The sequence below is a fragment of the Apodemus sylvaticus genome, chromosome 14, assembly GCF_947179515.1.
Source record: "Apodemus sylvaticus chromosome 14, mApoSyl1.1, whole genome shotgun sequence".
In the NCBI taxonomy this organism is placed as follows: Eukaryota; Metazoa; Chordata; class Mammalia; order Rodentia; family Muridae; genus Apodemus; species Apodemus sylvaticus.
Genome location: NC_067485.1, coordinates 89,340,684 through 89,368,355, shown reverse-complemented (window position 1 = coordinate 89,368,355; position 27,672 = coordinate 89,340,684). Strand labels below are relative to the sequence as shown.

Sequence of the window (27,672 nt, the reverse complement as noted above, 5' to 3'; positions counted from 1 at the left end):
GTATATTTATGTGTTAATAATAATGATGGGACAATGAACATTAGAGGAGGGAAATGGGAGAAGGGGGAGAGGGAGAACGATGTAGATGCATTTGCTTATGTGTGAAGTTTTAAAAAAATGATTAAACAAATAAAAAAAAAGAAAGAAACTAAATGTGTTACAAGCCATTGTCCCATCCAGACAGATAAAGTAGACCCTGGCCCTGGCAGTCAGCCATGTTCCTGTTTGATCTACCAGCCTCTGCTCGAGAGAGGAAAAGGAAACAACTAATGCCCATATCAATGAATCTGATAGATGTATACTACTTTCCTGAGGAACATTTGATGTGCCAAGAAATCTACCGGTTACAGAGGTATGACTCAGTTACGTTAGCAGCTTTACCACATGAGAAAGCAAGCATCGAAAACAAGCCCAGGATGCTCCACACGCCTGCCGAAAACTCAGCTGTCCATTCAGAGTGGAGCCAACTGTACCAGGAGTCCATCACTGCTCCATCCCCATAAGTTTACCTTTCTTGGACTTTTGACCACAGTGGAGTTATGGGCCCCATGCTCTCTGATGTGTGGGTTTTCCAGCTCAGCATCCTCATCCACAATGGAGGACGTCAGTTCTTTGTTCTCATAAATGACTTCTTTTGTGTTGTGTGTTACTTTGGCTCCATTTCCTACAGCGTTAATGTACTTTTCCACTTTGGAATATTGCTGGAAATGCACTATGAATATTCATGTGTACAAATTAATGTGGGCATAATTTTATTCCTCATAATATAACATTTTTTATTAAATAACCCACTGGGTCTAGCTTATGCTGTCCATAACCTCATGAGTGTGGAGCCATCCACTGGGGTAAGATCAACCTGCAAGGGACTGCCACATCTTTAAAAAACCTTCCCCACCCCCAACAAGTCAGTACCACCTCAGCTGAGGGTGAAGCCATTTAGGGCTTCCCGTTTAGGGCTGGACTGTTGACCTGCTTGATCTTGTTTTGAGGAGACTTCTAAGAGTGGAATTTGGGGGTCCTAAGGTTTGTTGCTGTTGTTGTTTACTTTTGTGAGCAATTTGTCCAACTTTTCTATAGAAGCTACCTACACCATTTGACTCGTCCCAGAAACACTTGTGTGAATCAGTTGTTCCTCCCTGGTCTTACCAACATTTGTTTCGGGATGTGTAGTTACTTACATCTCTGTAGGTGTGAAGTGGTTTCTCATTGTTTAATTTCCTTTTCCAAATGATGATGATGCTAAATTCTGTATCTTGCGTATACTAGCCAGAGGCACAGAGCCTTACATTTGTTTTTACTTTTCCCTGTTTTCTTTCTTTTTAATAGATTTCTTGAGCTGTGAGTGTTCTCTGTAATTCTCTATCAGACCGCTGCCATGCAGGAATTTCTTTCATCTAATGTATACCTTATTTACAGGATGACAGCCTTTTGTTATATTAATTTTGAACATCAGCGTGTTTATCTTCCTTCTTGGATGAACTGTACCCTTGACATCATGTCTAAGAGATTGTAGTCTAACGTGAAGGCTGAAAATTACCCTCTTGTGTTCTCTCCCACAGGTAACAGTTTTAGAGACCTCACTGAAGTCTCTGCTTTGACTGAATTTTTTGGGTGGTGCAGGGTGTGGTCTGACTTTGCATATGGTATCCAGTCGTCCTAGCACCATCTGGTGAACAGACTCTCCCTCCCCCAGTGATTATTTTTGGCACCTTTTACAGAAATAAAATGACTATAAATATAAATATTTTTAAAAAAACCTGTCTAAAATGTCAATCAAGATATTTTCCACTCTGACCCCTTTAGAATGTCAATGTTAGTCTTAATAAGCATTAGCTCTCTTTTGTATGATGCTCTCTGTATCTTATCAGAATTATTTTGATGGAGACAACATAGACCCTTGAGCTAAGGAGAGGCTAGAATGAGATCTCATGAAAGATACCATTCAAGACCCCCCAAACCCCAAAACTTCACAATGAATCAATGAGAGTTTGTCTTCTACCAGAACTCTAGACAAATTTCCCCATCAGTACTGTTGCTGATCAGCCCTTGTGTGAAATGGATCATCCATTGAACCATCCTGGCATGGCACATGACTCGGTAGCTTTCCTAAGGATCAAGGCATTCCAATTAGCTTAACTGCCAGATAATAATAAGAAAATCTTAAAGCTATTTAGTAATTTTACCACTGGGGAAATATTCTGAAAACTCTCACTAGATGACATAATGTTAAAGCAAAGGCAGAAGCAAGCAGATCTCTGTGAATTTAAGGCCAACCTGTTCTGCATAGTGAGTTTAAGGCCAGCAATGCTACATAGTGAGACCCTGTCTAAAACCAAAATACATGCATACATACATACATACATACATCCATACATAAATACATACATAAATAAATGAATTATTGTTATTGCTATAATAGCAAGTTGTTACCCTAACCTAGAAGAGACTGAGTCTTTTACTCCAAGTGTTGTGCACAAAATAAAATGAAAAAATAAACTTAGTATATTCTGTAATACAAACATGGAGACAATTAGCACTGGAGAGATTGCTCAGCAGGTAAGAACATGAATGCACTGGTTTTGTATATGACCTGAGTTTGGTTCCAAGTACCCAAGTTAGATGGCTCAAGATCATTTGTAATTCCAGCTCTGAAAGATCCCAAACCCTCTTCTGAACTCTGTGGACACACAACCACATACATTCTAAATAACACATACACACACACCCATGGGGTAACAGAGAAGGAGAGGGACAGAGAGGGAGAGGGAAAGGGAGAGGGAGAGGGAGAGGGAGAGGGAGAGGGAGAGGGAGAGGGAGAGGGAGAGGGAGAGGGAGAGGGAGAGGGAGAGGGAGAGGGAGAGGGAGAGGGAGATTTGATGGGGGGGGAGATTTGATAGAGAGAGAGAGAGAGACAGACAGACAGGCAAACCGACAGAGAAAATGAAATGAATTAAAATTAAAAAATCTTTCTTCAGAATGGGCATAATTAATAAATGCAATATATAGCAAACCAATAGCCAACATCAAACTAAATGGAGAGAAACTTGAAGCAATCCCACTAAAATCAGGGACCAAACAAGGCTGCCCTCTCTCTCCATATTTATTCAGTACAGTACTTTAAGTTCTAGCTAGAGCAATTAGACAACAACAACAACAAAAAGGTCTAAGAGTTAGAAAGGAAGAAGTCAAATAATCACTATTTGCAGATGATTTGGTAGTATAGTTAAGTGACCCAAAAAACTCCATCAGAGAACTCCTACAGCTGAAAAACAACTTCAGCAAAGTGGCTGGATATAAAATCAACTCAAGCAAATCAATAGCCTTCCTATACTCAAAGGTTCAACAGGCTGAGAAAGAAATTAGGGAAATGTCACCCTTCACAATAGCCACAAACAATATAAAGTATCTTGTTGTGACTCTAACCAAACAAGTGAAAGATCTGTATGACAAGAACGTCAAGTCTTTGAAGAAAGAAATCGAAGAAGACCTCAGAAGATGAACAAACTTCCACACTCTTGGATTGGCAGGATTAATACAGTAAAAATGACTATCTTGCCAAAAGCATTACACAGATTCAATGCAATCCCCATCAAAATACCAACTCAGTTATTCATAAAGTTATAAAGAGCAATTCTCAAATTCATCCAGAATAACAAAAAAACCTGGATAGTTAAAACTATTCTCAACAGTAAAAGAACTTCTGGGGGAATCAGACCTCAATCAGTACTACAGAGCAATAGTGTTAAAAGCTGCATGGTATTGGTACAGTGACAGGCAGGTAGATCAATGGAATAGAATTGAAGACCCAGAAATGAACCCACACACCTATGGTCACTTGATCTTTGACAAAGGAGCTAAAACTACCCAGTGGAAAAAAGCCTCTTCAATAAATGGTGCTGGTTTAACTGGCAGTCAGCATGCAGAAGAATGCAAATCAATCTGTTCTTATCTCCTTGTACTAAGCTCAACTCCAAATGGATCAAGGATCTCCACAAAAAACCAGACACACTGAAACTAATAGAAACTAACTAAAAGGGGGAAGACCCTTGAGGACATGGGCACACGGGAAAAGTTCCTGAACAGAACACCAATAGCTTATGCTCTAAGATCAAGAATTGAAAAATGGGACTTCATAAAATTGCAAAGTTTCTGTAAGGCAAAGGACACTGTCAAAAGGACAAATAGGCAACCAACAAATTGGGAAAAGATCTTCACCAACACTACATCTGACCGAGGGCTAATATCCAACATATACAAAGAACTCAAGCAGTTAGACCCCAGAAAACCAAATAACCCTATTAAAAATGGGGTACAGAGCTAAACAAAGAATTTTCACCTGAAGAACTTCAAATGGCTGAGAAACACCTTAAAAATGTTCAACATCATTAGTCATTAGGGACATGCAAATCAAAACAACCCTGAGATTTCACCTCATACCAGTCAGAATGGCTAAGATCAAAAACTCAGGAGAAAACAGGTGCTGGCAAGGATGTGGAGAATGAGGAACACTCCTCCACTGCTGGTGGGGTTGCAAGCTGGTACAACCACTCTGGAAATAAGTCTGGTGGTTCCTCAGAAAACTGGGCATAATACTACCAGAAGACCCCACTATACCACTCCTGGGCATATACTCAGAGGACTCCCCAGTATGTAATAAGGATACCTGCTCCACTATGTTCATAGCAGCCTTATTTATAATAGCTAGAAGCTGGAAAGAACCCAGATGTCCCTCAAAGGAGGAATGGATACAGAATATGTGGTATATTTATACTATGGAATACTACTCAGCTATTAAAAACAATGAATTCATGAAATTCTTAGGCAAGTGGGTGGAACTGCAGAATGTCATTCTAAGTGAGGTGAACCAATCACAAAAGAACACACATGATATGCACTCACTAATAAGCAGATATTAGCCCAGAAGCTTGGAATACCCAGGAAACAATTCATATATCAAATGATGCCAAGACGAAGGAAGGAGAGGCCCCTGGTTCTAGAAAGGCTCAGTGCAACAGTGTAGGGGAATACCAGGACAGGGAATAGGGAAGAGATAGATTGGGGTACCCAGGGAGGAAGAGGGCTTATGGAACTTTTGGGGAGGGGGATCCTGGAAAGGGGAAATCATTTGAAATGTAAATAAAGAATATAGAGAATAAAAAATGGGTATAATTTATTCTGGGTAAGTCCTTAAAGAGCAGCCACAGTTCAATGCAGCTTCTGCCAATTCCTGATCAGGTTTATAACGAATGAATAGCTGTAAACACCAGTGTCTGTTGTCCTAAAACATATGAATCTTTTCTACCATTTCCCTGAACTGAGTTCCTCCAGTTGGAGTTCAGTTGGAACTGAATGGAGTTCAGTTCAGCTGAACTGAACTCAGTTATCAAAGCAAAGTAGATTAAAGACAAAGTTATGCTTTCAGGCTTCCACTGGGCAAAGTATAAATCATGTTGTCCTGAAAACAAGTCTGTCCAGAGAAAGTTTTCTTTGGGGTTCTTGCCACTGATGAGAATTTTGTGTTAATTTATTTGAAGAGATTGTGAACCAATTATTAAGATCTAAGCACCCATGATATGGTTGCAGTTTCTCATTTCAGTTTACATTAATAAACTGGATCGTCATTAGGGTTAACAGTACAAGTCAGTACTGACTTCCTTCAAGCTGTCTGTCCATCCCTTTCCCGTCCCCTCCTCTTAGAACCCAGTGTTGAAATGGCTTCACATCCCACAGGTTTTAGAGACAGGGTCTCAGCCAAGGCTAGCCTCAAATTATGTAGCTAAGGCTGGCCTTAAAGTACTAATGCTCCTATCTCTACCACCCATTGGCTGGAGCTACAGGCATGTAACTAACTTCTCTTCCCAAGTTTGCATTAATATTTTGAGTTTTTTTTTCTTATTTTTCTTCCATTTCTGTTTTGTTTGCTTGCTTACCATCACTCCTGCCTTCACCAATAATTCCACGAGAAATTCAGGAAGTGACATAATTTCTTATATATTTTATTGACATATTCCTGTCAATAGAAACATCTGGCTCTCCTGCCAAAAGGTACTTACTGATACCTGTGTTCCTCCTTGCCTACAAGTCCATGTGTTCAGACAGAAGACTGCATTTAATGAATGGCCTCCTCAATGGTGAGAACCTGGGACCATCCTGATTCCTGTGGAAGTCCTTCTAGCTCTACAGATGTTCCGAAGTCAGTGGGTTGTACTCCTCATCACTCTTTCTCACGTTCAAATTGTTATTTTATCAAGTGAGAGCCTCACAGAGGGACTGTCTGTCTGTCTTGTGACTGTACTGTGGAGATCCCCTTGGCTTCTGAAGCTGTTATTTGTAATCCAAGCCTAGGACAGGTATTTTCAGGCTCTTGGCCTCCCATCCAAAGAATTGAAGTAAAGGCCCCCACAGACTGCAAAAGAGAGATAACTCTATTCAGCAGCAAAGTGAAGGTGCTTATTAGCCACATACTGCTAGATGTCATCAACACTGGCAGAAACTGACCAAGAGCCCAGTGTACTGACTGAGTTTGTGTCAACTTGATACAAGCTGGATTCACCACAGAGAAAGGAGCCTCCCTTTAGGAAATGCCTCCATGAGATCCAGCTGTGAGGGATTTTCTCATTGATTAAGAGTGAGTGGGGCTCATTGTGGGTAGTGCAATTCTTGGGCTGGTAGTCCTGGTTTCTATAAGAAAGCAAGCTGAGCAAGCCAGGGAAAACGATCCAGCAATAAGCACCTTTCCATGGCGTCTGCATTAGCTCCTGCCTCCAAGTTCCTGCTCTATGTGAGTTCCTGCCCTGATTTCCTTTGGTGATGAACAGCAAGTGGAATAAACCCTTTTCTTCCAAACTTACTTCTTGGTCATGGTGTTTTGTGCAGGAATAGAAACTCCGAGTAAGACACCTGGTTATTGTGGTTGTGAGGGGGTCCTTTTCTGGAGTTCAAGAGGAGTTTGGTTGCTAGAGGTATAGCTGGATGGTTTTTCATTGAAAAATTTGAATACTGAAGCCATTGTTCACTGCTCACGTTTCTTTTCAGAACTCATGTGATTTTAGTCTCTCACATACTCTATTATGCATATATAATATAGTAAACAGGAAATTCTAAAGAGTTTACTTGTCTCATTGTGCATGAAGCTCAAATTTTTCTGGGGTCCATCATATATCTATTCCTCATACACAGGTATAGTGGAATGTATCTAAGTATAAATTCATGCTTGATTGCTGTTAGGGTGGAGGAAACCTATTTCATCATCCAGAGAGAGGTGTGTGGGTAGTTTGATGCAGGTGCATGTCTTGTATGAGTAGTGAGTTGTTAGGTGCATTGTTTGGAGAAAGGTGCGTGTGTACTATGGGCAGATAAGATATCTAAACTTTCAAGTACAGTATTAGTAGAAGAGAGATATATATTGGCCAAGCCAAGTGGGATCCCAGGGTGCTAAATATGTCTGGTGCTTACCTGTTTCAAATCCTGCTTGCTTTTGCCTTCTCTACCTTAGGTGAGACATCAGACAATAATCCAAGAAAACTCATCCTGTTGAGGATGAACGGATTAGGCACAACATCTGTGTGAGAAGGGTGGCCACTGATACTGAAGCTCATATTTCCTGAGCTTCATATTAACACTTTGCAATTTCACTTTAGTATCATACAGTTCCTATCCAACGTCTTTCATTTATTTGGATATGAACTGAAAAATCTTGTTTTATCAGTGCTTACTTCTGGAGAACCATTAGTTTAAAAAAAAAACAAAAAACAAAAAACTTCTCTGTATTTATTTTCAAATCTAGAGAACATCTCACAAGATATGCATGTATTATAAAAATTTATCCTAGATATATGGATAGATATGCTATAGTCATAGATGACAATATATGACATATTAAAATCCAATTTATATATAAATAATATACGTATAACCTGTATTTAGATATGGTCATATACATTTCATTTATATACAATTGTATATACTCTATCATGTCTATTAAATCTATCTATCTATCTATCTATCTATCTATCCATCTATCTATCTATCTATATCTTAGAACTAGATATTTATATGGTGTGCCAAGAATCTTTCAGAACATTCCTTAATCTGTTCTGTTTTGCAAAATGCAGTCTCCAAATGGAGAATATACACAGAATTGAATTTACTATCATTTTCATTTTTTTAGTGTTGTTAACATGACACAAGCTATAATTATTTGGGAGGAGGAGCCTCAATTGAGAAAATGACTCCATCAGATTGCCTAAGGACAAGTGCATTTTTTTTTTTGATTAATGACTTATATGGAGGACCAGCTTCCTGAGGGCAGTGCTACCCTTGGGCAGGTAGTCCTGGGTGGTATGAGATGGCAGGCTAAGCAATCCCTGAGAAACAAGCTCCTAAGCAGTGTTCTTCCATAACCTCTGCTTCCTTTACTGCCCCCAAGTACATAACTTGTTCCCCAGACTTCCCTTCATTTGTAAGTATAATATGAAATGATGTTATGCTCCCCAAGCCACTTTTATTCATGATCTTTCCCATGTAAAAGAAAGCCCAGAAAGGCACCATCAAAGCCTCCAAGGAGAACCCGCCATTCTTCTATATTCCTGGATACCATTTTCTAAATAAAATTAACCCAGTTCTGAATGCTTGTCTTAGGAACAGTTGCTAGGCAGTCTTCTCCAAAGACTCTTCTCGGAATAAAGACAACCTTCTGCCCTTATCTCCAGGGTATGCAGCAAGAGGATTCTGATATCTACTTTCTCTGCCTTCCAATTCCGTGACTTCCTGAGTTTCCTGGGTGCCCTGAATCCCATTGTATTTGAGATGTGTATTTGAGTGTGTAACTAAACACTCAATTAGATATTAAGACAGATCGATTTTTTTGAATAGGAGAATATTGTCTTAGGACCAATTTTCCGATGCCTGCAGAAGTTACTATTTTTCTGTTGTGTGGCCTACATTTGACATTTTAGTAATTCCTGTAGGACTCCTTAGTCTCCTATATGACTGCTATAGGAGATCAGTCTGCCTATGGAGAAACAGAGATCTTTCTCGTGATACTTCCCTCACAAAGCACAGCCTAGTTTCAGAACAGGGGGTCCTACTTAACCTTCAGTTTAAATACATGATTTTTGAGGGGTATAAGATTGTGTCTAATGTCAATTCTTTATTTCCCAGATGTGGTGGTGAATGGCAATGGTCCTCCAAAGGCTCATAGATGTGAATACTTGGTCACCAGGGAGTGGCGCTATTCAGTTAGGAGATGTGGCCCTGTTTGAGGAAGTATGTATTAGGGGTGAGCTTTAAGATTTCAAAAGCCCATGCCAAGCCCTGATTCATTCATATTCTCTCTCTCTCTCTCTCTCTCTCTCTCTCTCTCTCTCTCTCCTCTGCCCCACCATCAGCAGATGAAGATGTAGGTCTCAGCTACTTACTTGGTCAGTACCATTTCTGCCTGCGTGCCACCACATTCCTGCCATGATAGTGGACTAAACCTCTGAAACTGGAGCAAGCCCTCAATGAAATGCTTTCTTTTCTAAGAATTACCATGGTCGTGGTGTCTCTTCACAGCAATAGAACACTGACTACATAAATATAAATTTTCCAATGCATGGAATGTGTGAGCTGGATGAAACCCAACCTCCTCACTTTTGTTTCTCAACATCGTTTTCCCTTCATTTGGATGAGTGGATCTTTATAGAGAAAGTGCACGCAGAAAAGATGAATTAACCTCAAGCTTGCTGTAGAGTCACTGCCCATGGTGTTGTGAGTCTGTGAGAGAAGAAAGGGGATGACAATTAGTAATAAGGGAAACATTTCCGTTGCCAGCACCCCAGGCAGGCACACCCCAGAATTACTGATTGTATGAAAATGATTTCTCTGTCTTTGAACAACATTGGGCCTCTCTGTTCCATTCAAGCCATAGCCAGGCTCTGTCCTTGAAGAGATGATGACTGGTTCTAGTATGAATTCCTTAGAGACTATTCTCGAACCTATTTTAACATGCTCTGCCTCTGAGAAAATGACTCATCAAATAATTCGTAATCACATTGCCAAATGTTTCCCATCCACTTGCATTTCAAACTCTAGTTTATGGTTAAAATGATAGATTTGTAAAGCTATGAGATGAGGAGGGAGTTTTACATTTAAGGACTGAATACTCCAGTCTTGTAAGGTGTTCTGATTTTAGTTATTTTGGGCACCTATCTGTCTTAACAAGCTGTCTGCAAGGCATAAGACCAAGTCCCCATTTACCTGGTACCTGCACTCTTCAGAATACACAAAAACAGAATACAGTCAGTATGTTCATTTTCAGGCTTATATTTAAACACAGTTGACCCAAGTCTCTGTCCCAGCCCCTGGATTCATAATCTTCTTTTGATATGAAGTTCCTGCTTGAAAACAATTTCTTCTTGGTTCAAGCTCTATTCTCAAGTAATATTCAGTGACCCTTAATTCCTGTTGCTCAGTTCCTATCTCAATGATCAAACCAATGTGCTGTAACAGGAATCTGCTCTCTTCTCTGTCACCAAGAGAGCTGTCACCCTTTATTCCCACATCAGACTGATCCATTCAGTGTGCTTCCTTGGCTTCTAGCTCTTTCCCTTTCAGTCCCTCAATGGGATTGGTCTTAAAAGATGGCTTTTCATGTGAATCTGTTGCCTCTCTTCTTAGGATTACTAAAATCCTGGAGAGGCTCCATACTACTTCAAGGAACAGCTGAGTTCCATTAAATATTGGCCAGAGCTGCATCTGCATCCTACCACCAGCATGCAAAGATATTTATACCATCAAGAGGTAATTATGCCATCTTGACATAAAGCTGTTTCTCATCCCAAGAGAGGGTCACAAGCTTCCACACCTGCTGCCCTGTGGCAAGGTTTTCTCTAGCCTACTGTGCTCTGCACCTGTTCTTATTTGCCCTCTCTTAGTATCCTGTCCATGATAAAAGTCTGTTACCTGCATTCCAGTTCTTTTCTTACCATTGTTTGAACCTACTATAGTTCTTTCTTTTCCATGTAGTGCCTTCCAGGTAAAATCTGGGCAGAGATCTTGAAAAATATGCTTCATAGTTTGCACTTAGAAGTAATATAATTTTGGAGTTCCTACTGTTGAGTCTTGTCATAGTTGGATGTTGGTCCTTCCCCCACCTTTGGCAAAGAGTCATTTCCTGCTCTTATGGTAGGACTTCATGTGTTACAAAGAGCAGGTAGAAATAGAAGGAGGTACCAAAAATGTCTACTTTACTACAGTAGACAGGGTGGTACAGAAAGACCACAAAAGAGGAGGGAAGTTACTGCTGATGCCTGGTTATAGGTCTGGTGACTGAAGAGTGGCAACTTTACAGCTCAGAGCCCTTACAGGTAAGCTCAAAGGCTGTGGAGGCCATTGCTATGTAGGCCATGTTGTGGAGTGCATTCTGGCTTTGGCATCTGTATAAAGGAGGAAGGCAATAGGTGGTATTTCACAGAGAATAGGGAAGCCTTGGAACTTAGCTTCTTTCATTTTTTCCCTTTCAGGTGACCTGACTGTTCCAAAGCAGAGGTGAGAGAAGGGACAGGAGGGTGGACATGGAAGGCACTTAGTCTTGACTACGACATAACAGGATGTTTGCTGGAAGAGTTCTCACCTACATTTTGATTTTAAGCAAAAATAGCAAGAGGAAGAAGAGGGGATAAACAAAACAAAAATAACAGCATAAAGAAGCATAGGGCATGAGGTCAAGACTGCTGGAGTCCTGAGAGCAGAGTGAGGAGGGAAATCAATGAGTGCCAAGGAAGTAGATGTCAGCTCTCTGCATAATGCATATCATTCAGGCTGCAGTAGCAGCATGTATCATGCTGAGGAATTTGAACTTGTCTAGGTCAGGATCTGCAGGATCCAGATTCCTCTGCCTCAGACATGCTCTAAAGTCTCAGCAGTTTGTCCAGCTTCCATATTCAGAGAGCTGTGCACCTGAGTGCATGAATCTATCTGTTGCTGGATGTACATGTGCACAAAGATCTACCACTGAGAGTCTGGGACCAGCAGGAAAGACCCCATTCACCTTTTCTCAATTTGAATCACCTTTTTGTCCTTCCTGGCTGTCCTTATGTGGATAGCACTAATGCCTGATACATTCCTTACAATATGCCAGCTACACTTGAAGAACTTCACAGTCAGTAGAAGGGGCCCAATCCAACACATGGAATTTACTATGTTCTTACTAAAGAGAATTCTCCATGTACAAAACCACAAGCAGTGATGAAGAGTACAGATCTCTCTAAAATAGTCCAGAAGCAAGTCATGAACACAGTTTGGAGGGTGACTGGATGAGGACATATGAACTGGTCTTTGAAGATGAATTTTCCAACAGTAATTTGTAACATTGAGAAGATGCTGGAGTTGTTAGGGTCAGAGCCTGGGCTCTGGAAGCTAGGCTCAGTCACTTGAACTAAATAGGTTATAGCAAACAGCAAAAAAAAAAAAAAAAAAAAAATCATTAATTATGGTCATATTGGGAAGAGAGCATCTAGGTTCAGTGAGTTGATAGCCATCTTTGGGGTCATTACATGGAGTTTAGGTTCAATAGAAGGCAAGAGGCATACATAGCTAATCAATCCTGGTCAATATGTGGTCCATCATCATTCATATTGATTCAGTTCTGCTGCAAAGGAGGTCTGATGGGTTGTCCTAAGTATGTAAAAACTATTTCTGGGAAATAGGCACCACTGTAGCTGGCACCAGGCTTCAGCCTTTTCCTTTGCTCAGCATGAAATTCCTCATGGGATTTCAGCTCCTTAGGTACCATTGTTCCAATGGTCTGACAGCCAGAAGGATATGCACAAGCATCTGTTTAAGGTATCTTTTTACCTCCTGGAAGGGTTACACTAAACCATTCCACTGAGTAGGAACACAACAGAAGAAACTGGGTGAGGTGGCTGTGATGTCATATGGAGATCCTTTCCAAGGATTTAGGTAGAGTTGTGATCTCCTCATTATAGCAGATGTTAATGAGGCCCCACTGTGGACAGGGGGAACCTCTTTCCAGCTGTGTTGCTAGAGCAAACACACAGCCCTTGCTGTAGGCTTTTTGATTGTACTGAGTACAGTAGTGACTCATATAATCTACATATTAGAAGAACTGAGGAAAAGTTTAAAACCTTTGTGAAAAAACCCAGATTCATGAATGCAGTCTCAGGGTGGGGTCTTGGCAGCTACGTCTTTGTAAAGCTCCTCATGTGATTCTAGGCTGGAAACAAGTGGGTGCTGCTTTCTGGAATGTATGCAGGAGACATGTGTGCAGGAGCCATGTCTCCCTCTCAGACCTTCCCCAGTGGCTCACTAATTGGAGGAATGTGAGAGCTCAGGTTCCTTGATACTAGGTAGGATAAATTTCAATTTTTAAAAGTTCCCTAATAATTAATTCCACACAAAGATGAATGTGTCTGAAATTAGATTTCTTTTTTTTTTAATGTGTACATGTATACATGCCTGTCTGTCTCTCTGCACATGTGTGCCCTCAGAGGTTAGAGAAGAATGTCAGGTCTCTGGATTGGGAGTTATAGGATTGTGAGCTGCCAGACATAGATGGGATAGTTGTCAAAAGGAGCAGCAGCGAGTGCATCTAACCACTGAGCCATATCTCAAGCCCTGAGATGACATTTATGATGACATGTCTTCCTTCAATGTTTCCCCGGCTCATCCTTTGTTATTGTCTCTGTTCTAGGTTCTCATCAGAACATTTCCTCTAAATCCCCTATACACACATTTCCATCTTAAGCTCTGCTTCGAGAAAACGCAATTTGAGTTATAGTGCACAGGGAATACAGTCAATATATATGTGTGGGGGGGTACATTTCTCAATTGCAAAGCTTTTATACTTTGAAAAGGTGTCATCTTATAGGCAGAGGAAAGAGAAAGTAGACTAGAATTAGAGATAGAAACAGAGGCAGACGTTATTGGAAAGAGGCTTAGAGGAGACCATAGATGGTAGACTCAAAAAATTCCCTTTCTTCCCTGCTCATGTGTCTAGTGTGATCTTCCCAGAATCAATTCATTCATTCCTTCATTCATTCACTCACTCATTCATTCAGCATTTACTAGCAACTTGTCATATGTCTGGTGCAAAAAACAGGTGTATCCTAATACCATAGAAGCTTATAGTTTAGATATTGTTGTAGAGCACACTTCTCCAAACAAAACATTTTCCATCTTTAACAGATCAGCTGTTCCTGCTTGCCAGACTTGTTGATTTTCTGTCAAGGAAGGAAGGGCAGGGGCCAGGGTGGGGGCAGGGGGGAAGGCTCATTGGTCCTTTAAATTTAGATTCCAGCCATTCCTTCCAGCTGTTTGTGTGTGGTTTTGTCATAATTATACATGTCCTTGGGGTCTCAGGAGATGATAGAGTATACAGGCTGGGGAAGGTTAACCTAAGGAGATTCTGTCTATGTGGCTGAGGAGATGCCCTAATCTATGATGGGTGAAGACATTTTCCAGTTTGTCTGCTTTAGGGTTGTCAGTGCTCTGACATGAAATCCCTCAGTCCTGCTCTGTAAGGAATAAACTTACTGGTTCCCCAGGGATCAGTTAGGGAAATCACCCTTTGATTTGTCATTAGGAACTTCTGAGGAGAGGGGTAAACAATGTTTATGTCTCCCTTGGAAATGTCTTTAACAGTCATTGCAGTTCAGTGGGAAAATGAGCACCGAGCAGTAGGGGAGCTGCTGAGGCCTGGGAGTGTCATGGAAACATGAAGGAGAAGCTGCTGCTGATTCTGATCCAGGACAAAGTGTTCTGCAGAGTTGGTCAAGTGTGAACTTGGCCTTCAAGGAGGAATTGTAATATATTTTGTGCTTGAAGATGGGTGTCTCTGTATCTGGCTAAAGCCAAAGTCTTATGATTAATTCATCTGTTTGCAAGTCAGCAATCTGTGCTAGGCAGGGACTCATCTCTCTCTCACCTGCATCACATCCCAAAGACTCTGTACATGTTTCTGTCTTAGAATTCCTTTTCAATTCTGTAACTAAGAGCAGAAGAAAGGAGAAGAGGAGGAGGAAGAAGAGGAAGAGGAGAGAGGACAAGTGAGCGAGAGAAAATATATGTATATGTGTATGGCATGTAGGTTTTTTTTCTTTTTTCTCAACAGGAAATATTTCAATCTTGTTATCTGGGGTGAAATAAAAAGCCTGGTCTATTTGCACTTTTGAGTTCAGCTGACACCTTTGCACTCTGCTTTCAGTAAACAACAGGCCAGTCAGTAAAATATTTATGCACCCAACTACCTCACTAGCCATTGCCTCTGCCACTCTCTTCCAGCTATGAAAATGCCACTTGTAGTGCATATCCTGTCAAATTTCAGATCCTCTTTAAAGGTCACCTTGGTAATATCAACCTGTAATCTCTTCCCATTTTTTGCCTCAAGAAGAAATGTACTTATCATATTTTGGTGTGTGTGTGTGTATATGGTTGTGTGTGTGTGTGTGTGTGTGTGTGTGTGTGTGTGTGTTCTGATGTATTCTTATATATGTGGACTTGTTTGTGTGCTGTGCTACATGTATATATATATGTATATACATGTGCTAGTATGTGTGATGAATACATTCATTTGCAGTATTAATGTGTGCATCCATCTGTGCACACATACTCTGCATGCAGAGGTCATTGGAAAGTCTCACTATCTAAAAAAAAACTATCTCAAAAAAAACCTATCTCAGTAAATTTGGTTATGGTCAATCAGTACATCCTTTGAGAGAGCATTGTACTCATTCAATTCATTAATTTATTTGAATATTCACTAATTCATTTATTAACTTTTCAGTATAGGGAATGAACCTAGGGCCTTGTGTAGGTTAGGCATTACTCTACCAATAAGCCACTCTCCAGTCCCCTTTAGAGACAGAGTCTCAGTAAGTTATCTAAATTGACCTTGAATTTACTCCATTACCTAGGCAGGCCTTGAACTTGTGATCCTCCTGCTTCAGTCTCCTAAGTAGTTGGGATTACAGGCCTTTGATTACCAAGTCTGTTCATCCATATCTTACCTCTCTGAAAGAATTCAAGTAGCGTCTACCTAACAGATATTCATCTGAGTGTGCTGGACCTTGCTTTGAAGAATTCCAAATGTTATTGTTTTTTTTTTTTTTTGAAAAAAGTTACTTACATTTGTGTGTGCAAATGCACACACACACACACACACACACACACACACACACACAGAGATGAGTCTATGTGTGTTCTTGAGGGAGATGGTTTTTCCCTTTTACCATGTGGGCTTTGAGAATTGAACTTGGGTCATCAAGCTGGACAGCAAGTGTCTTTACCATCTGCTCTGTCTGGTCACCCTCCATATTTCATTCTTAATATTTGAAAGAAAAGAGAAGTCTTCACTGCCTTAGTCTGTTCTACGTTGCTAAAACAAAATACTCAATTCCAGGTAATAAAAAGAAGATACAATTATTTGGCTCATGATTTTAGTGACATGGTGCCAGTGTCTGTCAAAGGCAAGTTGGCTATATCACAACATGACAGAGAAATGGCAAGTGGGGACCAGGAAGGAACAAGGAAGAAAAATTCCAGGTGGGGCAGCCCCCCTACCTTTTTGTTCTATAACAACCCACTTTCTTAGAACTGCTCTACTATTACTTCTCTCCCTTGTAATCCTCTTAAACCATTTACATGGTCCAAACACAATGACCTAATTATCTTCCAATAGACCCTGCCTCTTAAAGGGTTCACACTATGACACTATCAGCACATAAGGGAAGGATTTTTCAGCTCCTTTCAAGGATAAACTACATCAAACTGATCCAACTACCTTTCAGTGTTTCCCAGTTTGTAGTTCTATACTGTTCTGTGGTGATGATTCATAAGAAAAGAGCTTTAAGACTTATTGTTGGATGCTACAATAGGGAGGTTCATGGTAGCCATAAAAGTAGTTGGACCCTGCCCCAAAGGTGTCACAGATGTGGCTGCTGTATCACTTGTGTGTTAGTAGGTGGCAGACAGAAGAGAGGCTATACCTAGGCTCAGTATTCTGATCTATGAATATCTGAATGATTAGTAGCCTACCATTACCTGAAAAAAGCAAGCCTGAGACAACCACCACTATAGCCCCAGGCAGACACTCCCAGGACAGAAGCAAACCAGGGTCTAGACCACAGTCCTACAGTGTTGTGGATGGGCCTGGTGCTGTTCTTGTGAATCAATCCCCTAATTAATGAATAAGTGTTACAGTCAGTGCAGAAAGAAACATTTTCCTTCCTTCTTTCATTTCTTGCCACCTATGGCAGGCAGGAGAGCTGGCCTTGGGTCATGAGAATGGGAGAAATGGCTGTGCCCTGCACTGACAGCAACACTTGGGAGATGGAACCCTCCACCTCATCTTGGCAGCAAGGTAGAGCTGGCCCTAGTACAGGAGTGACAGGGGAGCCAGCCTGAGGGCTTGAGAGCAGGAGAGTCAGTGGCCTGACCAGATCAGATACCTCTTAGGACCAGATCTAGGGTTTTGAATTGGCCCACCCCAATAACTAGTCCATCAGTGAACTACTGGAGCACATGAAAGGGCTGGTCCTACAGATCCAAAGCTACAAGATCTCCATAACACAGGATAAAAAAGGGATATCTGAGAGGAGTCCCAGTGAGTTCCTGTATTGACAGAGTAGCAGAAGCTAGAGGCCTCTTAAAGACCAATGAATCATTGCAATTAACATTTGGAATAAAAGAAATCTGGTCAGAAGGGTGTACTGTGTAAAACACTGTGACACACTACAGCATCTACTATGAGTTTTTTTTCTCTTTTGGGGGGAGATGTTGTAAGGGTGGAGAGTGGGTACAAGGGGAAGGGAGAGATGAGTGGGATTGGAGTTCATGATGTGAAGTTCACAAAGAACTAATAAAAAGTTTTAAAAATAGTTGGAATACCATCAGAGTTCTGAGAGGTCTGATTCTATTCATTTTACTCAATAGTCTGAAGAAATAGGAGCCTCATATTGGAAGGCAAAGAAACTAAAAACTAAAGCTCCATTTAGAAACAATTATGTTCTATGGAACTGAAAAGCACACAAGCCTTCTAAGTCTCTTTGTAACATTAATCTCTAAGCAGTGAATTTTCAGTCTACCAGAGGGAAAGATCAATTTGAACAATAAAAATATGTTGGGAGAAACAGATTTCTAGCAAGCAACCTTAACATGACAGCAAGCTCTTCCTCTTAAAGGACCATTACCTCAGCACTACCACTTCCAGAACGGACTTTCCAATCCATGAACCTTTGAAGGACAAACCACAGTCACACTGATCATGCAGAGATAACTTTAGGAAACAGACTATGGGGCCGCCATCTTTACTCCCAATAGGACAGGACAAGCAGCTCCAGGTTCTAAGATATCCAGAGTTTAAGATCTCTGGGAACACAGACCGGTGGGCCTGAGCCCAGGACCTGGGCAGATTGGCAGTTTGTCTGTGTGCCAGCCAGGCATGGGTACTGTGCCCTGCAGGGTGGTCGGCATTTGGCGGGGCTCCCCATCACCATCTATGCTCCCTGACATAGAAGACAGGCAGCACCAGGTTCACAGAGTCATCCCAAGTATAATATTGCTTGGGGCAGGACACACCAGGGCTCCAACAGCACCCAAGAGGAGGGCAGCACATCAGCAATCTGTGCCAGGGGAAACCCAGTCATACAGTGGTGCAGAAATAACCTTACAGGCTCACAGGAGGCACAAGCACCAGCCTGTGACAATAGGACCAACTAATGCCAGAGATACCCAGATGGCAAAAGACAATTGTAGGAACGTTACTAACAGAAATCAAGGCAATATGGCAGCATCTGAACCCAATTCTCCAACAACAGCAAGTCCTGGATACCCTAACACACCAGAAAAACAAGATTTGGATTTAAAATCACTAGTCATGATGCTGTTAGAGGAACACAAGAAGGACATAAATAAATCTCTTAAAGAAAAACGGGAGAAAATGGATAAAAAGATAGAAGGGAAACACAAAAATCATTTAAAGAAATTCAGGAGAATATGTGTTAAAAGATAGAAGGCAATAAGGAGGAAATGCAAAAATCACTTAAAGAAATACAGGAGAACTTGGGTCAACAGGCTGATGTCATGAAAGAGGAAACACAAAAATTTCTTAAAGAATTACAGGAAAACACAAACAAGCAAGTAAAGGAACTGAGCAAAACCATCCTGGATCTAAAAGCAGAAGTAGAAACAACTAAGAAATCACAAAGGGAGACAACTTTGGAGATAGAAAACCTTGGGAAGAAATGAGGGACCATAGATGCAAATATCAACAACAGAATACAAGAGATGGAAGAAAGAATCTCAGCCGCTGAAGATACCATAGAAACCATGGACTCAACAGTCAAAAAAAAAAAAAAATGCAAAATGCAAAAACCTTGTAATCCAAAACATCCAGGAAATCCAGGACACAATGAAAAGACCAAACCTAAGGATTATAGGTATAGATGAGAATGAAGATTTACAATTTAAAGGGCCAGCAAATATCTTCAACAAAATTATGGAAGAAAATTTCGCTAACCTAAAGAGAAAGATGCCCATGAATATACAAGAAACCTACAGAACTCCAAACAGACTGGACCAGAATAGAAATAACTCCAGTCACATAATAATCAAAACCCAAATGTACTAAAAAAAAAAAAAAAAGAATATTAAAGGCAGTAAGAGAAAAAGGCCAAGTAACACAAAGGAATACCTATAAGAATTACACCAGACTTCTCTCCAGAGACCATGAAACCTAGAAAATCCCAGGAAGATCTAATGCAGACTCCAAGAGAACCCAAATTCCAGCAAAAACTACTATACCCAGCAAAACTCTCAATCACCATAGATGGAGAAACCAAGATATTCCATGACAAAATCAAATTTACACAATATCTTTCCACAAACCCAGCTCTACAAAGGATAATAGGGGGAAAACATCAATACAAGGAGGGAAACTACACCCTGGAAAAAGCAAGATAGTAACCTTCTTTCATCAAACCCAAAAGGAGATAACCAATCAAGTATAAAAAATAACATCAAAAATGACAGGAAGTAATAATCCCTATTCCGTAATATCTCTTACCATCAATGGACTCAATTCCCCAATAAAAAGACTAACAGACTGGATACATGGACAGGACCCTACATTTTGCTGAATACAGGAAACACACCCCAGTGTCAAAGACAAACACTACCTTAGAGTAAAAGGCTGGAAGACAATTTTACAAGCAAATGGTCTCAGGAAACAAGCCAGAGTAGCCACTCTAATATCAAATAAAATTTACTTTCAACCTAAAGTCATCAAAAGAGATGCGGAAGGATACTTCTTGCTGATCAAAGAAAAATCCACCAAGAAGAACTCTCAATCCTGAACATCTATGCTCCAAATGCAAGGGCACCCACATTTGTAAAAGAAAATCTTTACTAAAGCTCAAAGCACACATTGCACCTAACACAGTAATTGTGGGTGACTTCAACACTTCACTCTCCTCAATGGACCAATCAGGAAAACAGAAACTAAACAGGGACACAGTGAAACTAATTGAAGATTTGGACCAATTGGATTTAACAGATATATATAGGACATTTCATCCTAAAGCAAAAGAATATACCTTTTTCTCAGCACCTCATGGTACCTTCTCCAAAATTGATCATATAACTGGTCACAGGACAGACCTCAACAAATATAAGAAGATCGAACTAATCCCATGCCTCCTATCAGATCACTATGAGTAAAAGTGGTCTTCAATAGCAACAAAAACAACAGAAGGCTCACATACACAGGGAAACTGAACATTACTCAATGATACCTTGGTCAAGGAAGAAATAAAGAAAGAAATCAAAGACTTTTTAGAATTTAATGAAAATGAAGGCACAACATACCCAAATCTATGGGACACAATAAAAGCAGTGCTAAGAGGAAAACTCATAGCCCTGAGTGCCTCCAAAAAGAAAATGGAGAGAACATACACTAGCAGCTTAACAATACACCTGAAAGCCCTGGAATAAAAAGAAGCTAATTCACCCAGGAGGAGTAGAATACAGGAAATGATCAAACCTAGGGATGAAATCAATCAAGTAGAAATAAGAAAACCATACAAAGAATCAACAAAACCAGGAACTGGTTCTTTGAGAAAATCAACAAGATAGATAAACCCTTAGCCAGACTAACCAAAATGCACAGAGACAGTATCCAAATTAACAAAATTAGAAATGAAAAGGGAGATATAACAAAAGAAACTGAGGAAATTCAAAAAAATCATCTGATCCTACTACAAAAGCCTATACTCAACACAACTGGGGAATCTGGAGGAAATGGACAATATCCTAGACAGATACAAAATACCAAAATTAAATCAGGATCAAATAGATCATCTAAACAGTCCCATAATCCCTAAAGAAATAGAAGGAGTCATAGAAAGCCTTCCAACCAAAAAAAAGCACAGGACAAGATGGTTTTAGTGCAGAATTCTATCAGACCTTCAAAGAAGACCTAACACCAATACTCTCAAACTAGTCCACAAAATAGAAACAGTAGGAATAATACACAAGTTGTTCTATGAAGCCACAATTACTCTGATACCAAAACCACACAAAAAATCCAACAAAGAAAGAGAACTTCAGACCAATTTCCCTTATGAATATCGATGCCAAAATACTAAATAAAATTCTTGCCAATCAAATCCAAGAACACATCAAAATGATCATCCACCATGATCAAGTAGGCTTCATCCCAGGGATGCAGGGATGGTTCAATATAAGGAAATCCATCAATGCATTTCACTACATAAACAGACTCAGAAAAAAAAAAAAACACATGGTCATTTCATTAGATGCTGAAAAAGCATTTGACAAAATTCAGCCTTTCATGCTAAAAGTCTAGGAAAGAACAGGAATTTAAGGCCCATACCTAAACATAGTAAAAGCAATATACAGCAAACTGGTAGCCAACACCAAACTAAATGGAGAAAAACTTGAAGCAATCCCACTAAAATCAGGGATTAGACAAGGCTGCCCTCTCTCTCCATATATTTTCAATATAGTACTTGAAGTTCTAGCTAGAACAATTAGACCACATATGGATGTCAAAGGGATACAAATTGGAAAGAAAGAAGTTAAACTATCACTATTTGCAGATGATAGTCTACTTAACTGACCCCAAAAAACTCCAAGTGAGAAACAAAGTTCAAAACAGAGCTGATAAACAACTTCAGCAAAGTGGCTGACTATAAAATCTACTCAAGCAAATCAGTACCCTTCCTATACTGAAAGGAGAAGCAGGCTCAGAAAGAAGTTAAGGAAATGACAGTCTTCACAATAGCCACAAACGATATAAAGTAGCTTGGTGTGACTCTAACCAAACAAATAAAAGATCCATATGACAAGATCTTCAGATCTCTGAAGAAGGAAATCGAAGAAGACCTCAGAAAATGGAAAAATCTTCCATGCTCGTGAATTGGCAGAATTAATATAGTTAAAATGGCCATCTTGTAAAAAGCAACATAGAGATTCAATGCAATCCCCATCTAAATCCCAACTCAGTTCTTCATAGAGTTAGAAAGAGCAATTCTCAAATTCATCTGGAATAACAAAAAGCCCAGGATAGCTAAAACTATTCTTAACAGTAAAAGAACTACTGGAGGAATCAGTATCCCAGACCTCAAGCAGTACTACAGAGCAATAGTGTTAAAAATTGCATGGTTTTGGTACAGTGACAGGCAATTGGACCAATGGAATAGAATTGAAGACTCAGAAATGATCCCACAGATCTATAGTCACTCGATTTTAGACAAAGAGCATAAAACATCCAGTGGAAAAGAAGATAGCCTTTTCAACAAATGGTGCTGGTTCAATTGAAGGTCAGCATGCAGAAGAATGCGAAGTGATCCATTCTTATCTCCTCGTACTAAGCTCAAGTCCAACTGGATCAAGAACCTCCACATAAAACCAGACACACTGAAACTAATAGAAAAGAAACTGGGGAAGACCCTTGAGGACATGGGCACATGGGAAAAGTTTCTGAACAGAACACCATAGCTTATGCTCTAAGATCAAGAATTGACAAATGGAACCTCATAAAATTACAAAGTTTCTGTAAGCCAAAGGACACCATCAAAAGGACCAAATAGCAACCAACAAATTGGGAAAAGATCTTCATCAACCCTACATCCGACAGAGGGCTAATATCCAATATATACAAAGAACTCAAGAAGTTAGATCCCAGAGGACCAAATAACCCTATTAAAAATGGGGTATAGAGCTAAACAAAGAATTTTCACCTGAAAAAATTTGGATGGCTGAGAAGCACCTTAAGAAATGTTCAACATCATTAGTCATTAGGGAAATGCAAATCAAAACAACCCTGAGATTTCATCTCACACCAGTCAGAATGGCTAAGGTTAAAAACTCAGGAGACAGCAGGTGTTGGCAAGGATGCAGAGAAAGAGGAACCCTCCTCCACTGCTGGTGGGATTGCAAGATGGTACAACCACTCTGGAAATCAGTTTGGCAATTCCTCAGAAAACTGGGCATGATACTTCTGGAGGACTCTGCTGCACCATTCCTGGGCATATACCCAGAGGATTCCCTGGCATGCAATAAGGACACATACTCTCCTATGTTCATAGCAGCCTTAATTATAATAGCCAGAAGCTGGAAAGATCCCAGATGTCCCTCAAAGGAGGAATGGATACAGAAAATGTGGTATATTTACACAATGGAATACTACTCGGCAATTAAAAACAATGAATTCATGAAATTCTTAGGCAAATGTTTTGAACTGGAAAATATCATCCTAAGTGACGTAACCCAATCACAAAAGAATACATGTGAATCACTAATAAGTGGATGTTATTTTGCCCAGAAGCTCTGAATACTCAAGACACAATTAGCATATCAAATGATTCCTAAGAAGAAGGAAGGAGAAGGCCCTGGTCCTGGAAAGGCTTGATCCAGCATTGTAGGGGAGTACCAGGCCAGAGAAATGAGAGGGGTATGATTGGGGAATGGGAGGATGGAAGAGGACTTATGGGACTTATGGGGAGGGGGGAACTGGGAAAGGGGAAAGGATTTGGAATGTGAACAAAGAGTATAGAAAATAAAGAAAAAAAAAGAAACAGACTATCTTTCTTAAATGGATACAAATCGGTTGTGGATGTGAGTTGTTTTAAAATTGTTTTTTGAAGCCCAGGGGGCCCTCAAATGCACTATTTAGCCTTCTGTTCTCCTCCTGCCCCTACCTCCTGAGTGCTGGGATTATATGTTTATTAGTTAGTGTTTTCAAGTCACCCAACTTAGAAAATGAATATGTGTGTGTGTGTTTGTGTTTGTGTATATATATAAATATATGAATTTATAAATTATTAGAATGACTTACAAGCTGCAATTCAACTAACCCAATAATGGCCAGCTATGAATGGAAAGTCCAAGAATCAAGTAGTTTCTCAGTCCCACGAGGCTGGGTGTTTCAGCTGGTCATCAGTATAAGCTGGAATCCTGGAAAAGTAGGCTCCAACAGATATGCTGGCAAGTAAGTGTAAGCAGGCAAAGAATGAATGAACACTTTCTTCTTCTACTGTCTTTATGTAGGCCTCCAGCAAAAGGTGTGGCCCAAATTAAAGGTGTGCCTCAAGATCTGAATCAAGGGTATCAATCTAGATTAAGAACATGAGTTATCCTACCTCACACACTGGATCAAAAGCTTTTGTCTTCCAGCCTTGAGATTGGATCATATGTGTACCTTTCATTTCTGGATTGTAGTTTGCTCCAGGTATAACCAAGTTAACAACCAAGAATACCCGTTACAATCCACCCCTTGCCAACTTGGCACCTCATGTCCAAATTAAACCAATAACCAGGTCATAAATACACCTGACATGTTATACAACTATCTATCCCTTATACAACTGCAAACACATTGTAAATCTAGAATAGGCCAATGTCCATTGTGAGATTCTAAAAGGGAAATATTCTTCTAGAATCTAAAACTTAAATGTGATTAGCATTGGCATTTTCTTAATTGATGTTAAAGAAATTGAAAGAAAACACAAATATCTGTACAAATGTATTCTTAACAAAATAAAACAGAAGCACTAATGTCAACTATAGTTCTTGTTTCTGCAGCTGGTCACATGCCCTTAGATGGTATTTATAACTACATTCCTCTCCTACCCACTCAGTATTTCTTCCACTATCTGCAAACACCTCAGATGGCATTGGTTCATTTCCTGGAGGAGTGACCCAAACCTTCATTCCTGATGGGTCTGTGTCCTTTGTTATCCTGCTTGGATTAGGCTGTTGTAGTTTCCCATTGACTTTAATCACAGGGCATGGTAGCACTAAGAGATGCCCTAAAGGATCTCCTGCACTCCAGACATAATCCTTGTGTCTGAAGAGGCAGTCCAATTTCCCCATGGTAATCTGCATCTATCACCCCCTCCTAACACTGCTATTTCTTTTACAGCCTGTTGGTTTAAGGGTATTTAGAAGCTCAAAGTGACCAGGAGGAAGTCTGAGCTTCCAGTTCAATGGAATATCTGTTGTGGATACTGGCAGGAGCACTACCCCTTTGGAACCAAAACATTTAGGCCCTAGAACTTAGAGTTGTGGTTGTGGGAACAGGAAGCAAAAAACTTCCTAGTGGGTCACTAGAAGTGATAATAAGTGGAACTATTCCCTTTTCCACCCCTTCATTCCTGGACACATGGATCCTGACTATGGGATAAACTGTACTAGATACAAATTTAAAGAGTATACTACCTTCTGTAAAACCCAGCCTTCTATGTTGCTGTCACCTAATTGGTAACTGCAACTTTTGTGTTTGTTGTCTTCAAAAGGCCATTCCATCTTTCTATCAGGATAGCTACTGTAGGATTTTGAAGAATGTGGTAGGAGCAGTGCAGTCCATGATTGTGGGCCCACTGTCCCACTTCTCTAGCTGTGCATTCCTTGGACAGAAGCAGTACTGTGTGGAATATCATGATGGTGGATAAGGCAGTCTGTAAGTTCATGGTTGGTGGTTTTCAGGAAGGTTCCATCATCTCTGTTTTATGAAGTTCTGGGTTAGATCTTAGGGACTTGTGCATTGTAGACAAGTACTCTACCTACTTATCTGTGTCATCAGACCTGTATGGATGAATTTTATTGGTAAAGCAAGATATTGTAATACTAGAAGTGGTTCTTTGGCAATTTATAACCTAGTCTTTATTTTATGAATCTAACATCAGAGAATACATTTTCGAACCCTTCATAAGCAAAACATGGAGCAAAACAAATAGCACATTGTAAGCAAGACTTCCTGAAGAACTTATCATGTGTCACTAAGCAAGGATTCTACGGGCTGGGAAATCCCAGCAAACAGACAGCTAGATCCTAGAGCTAGGTGAAAGAGGAAGATGGAGCTAACTGTGTTTTCACATAAACAAGAGCCTGCGTTAAGGCAGTGTGGTGAGTGCCACTCTTCACTAGGCAATATGTAGTGTCTATGTTCTTGAGATGCTATCTGAAGTGTGCAGAAACATAGGGACTGCACTTATTTTTGTCACTTCAAATTTCCAGAGATATAGGATATGAGAAAAAGATATTGGCAATGTGGGAACAGACATGCATTACAGCTAAGGGAATATCCCACAATTCAAGTGTCAAAGTGCTGGATTTCTAAAACATGAGGAAAGCATCACAGTATAGCTCAACTTCATAAATCTCTCCAAGGTTATTGAACGCCTTGCTCAAGATTAGAATGTAATTTCCAGGCAAGTAGGACTTGGCCTTGCTCACACTTGAGACCCCAGTATGGGGAACAATATCTAGAGTATATACTAAGAGCTCCATATGTACTTGATGTCTTTGATTGATTAATCAGTGGACATCAAACTTGTGATCTAGGGGAATTAAGACAGGAATATAGAGTTCTTTCCCTTATGGAAAATATGAGTCAGAGATGCTCAAAGTGTCTCTACATCATTCCACACTTACTCTCAAGTCTTGTGAAAAATAAAAGTGGAAATCAGCATTAGAAAGGCAACCCTACTTATAGATAATCCTCTTCCCTTCCCTTCCCTTCCCTTCCCTTCCCTTCCCTTCCCTTCCCTTCCCTTCCCTTCCCTTCCCTTCCCTTCCCTTCCCTTCCCTTCCTTTCCCTTCCCAGAGATTAGGATGTTTCCCTGTGACTGTTAATATTGCATAAAGCAAGTTCTCTTTCTTTAAAATATCACAAGCTCATGTCTTGAATCTGTAGTGACCTGTGATTATGCAAAGGACTGCCTCTTGCAAGAACTCAAGAACTCTGAGGACACTGGGATGTTTGTATGTGTGTGTGTACGTATGTGTGTATATGTGTGTATATGTGTACTTATAAGGAAGCCTGGTTTTAAGTGCAGGGCAGGAAGCACCTGGTTTAGTGGAGTAAATACATTTAACATTCCAGTGGCAGCTATTGTGACTGCTGGAGAGAGCCTATATTTGAGACATATTTAGTAATCAACACATGTATGCTTAGTTCTTAGGTGTTTTCAAGTCATTGTCTTTGCCAGGTTATTCTGGTCATTGTATGTTCATGAAAGCTATGTTTGCTTTAAAGAATGGAGGGAAACATAAGAGGGAGGAAGAAAAAATAATTTTTATTAAATTCAATAGAGCCTCATCTTCTTACCTTGGAGCAAAAGGTTAGTTTGGACAGGCAGAGGATTTACAGAT

General features: G+C 40.2%; 1 non-coding gene across 1 annotated transcript; it reads left to right on the top strand.

Annotated features, from left to right (window-relative positions):
- Window positions 1-16,907: 16,907 nt before the first annotated feature.
- On the top strand, window positions 16,908-17,038 carry LOC127665302 (small nucleolar RNA SNORA17). Its single transcript, XR_007973355.1, has one exon. It is a non-coding gene; the product is annotated as a small nucleolar RNA SNORA17 (small nucleolar RNA).
- The last annotated feature ends 10,634 nt before the right edge of the window (window positions 17,039-27,672 follow it).